Raw genomic sequence first — 450 nt, 5'->3', positions numbered from 1 at the left:
GATCTGTGCTGACAGCACAGAGCCCAATGTGGGGCTCAAATTCACGAACCGAACCATGAGATCATGACCGGAGCTAAAGTGGGAGGCTCAATCTACTGAGCCACCCATGTGCCCCACCCTCTAATACACTTCTTAATTTTTAAATTTATGTATTTTCTATTTCCTTCCTACTAGAGAAGATGAGGAATTGGCTCTCCTACTACTGGGCACATTTCTTCCCTTTTCTCATTTTCCTGATCTAGAGCTATGTATTTTATTACATCAGCTTTCAGTGTCTATTTTGACAATGTATTTTTCATGCTGATCTTATATATATTAGGATTCCATCTCCTTGTAGTCCTTGTTTTTCCTTTACTATGTGTCGTCTTGATTTTTCTTTGCTTAGTTTTTTCTGTGTACCTATCACTAACCCATTCTGTCTAAACTACCTTTTCATATGTTGAAATAAAG

The sequence above is a fragment of the Crocuta crocuta genome, unplaced genomic scaffold, assembly GCF_008692635.1.
Source record: "Crocuta crocuta isolate KB4526 unplaced genomic scaffold, BGI_CrCroc_1.0 scaffold170, whole genome shotgun sequence".
NCBI classification, from domain to species: Eukaryota; Metazoa; Chordata; class Mammalia; order Carnivora; family Hyaenidae; genus Crocuta; species Crocuta crocuta.
This window is presented reverse-complemented; position numbering follows the sequence as displayed.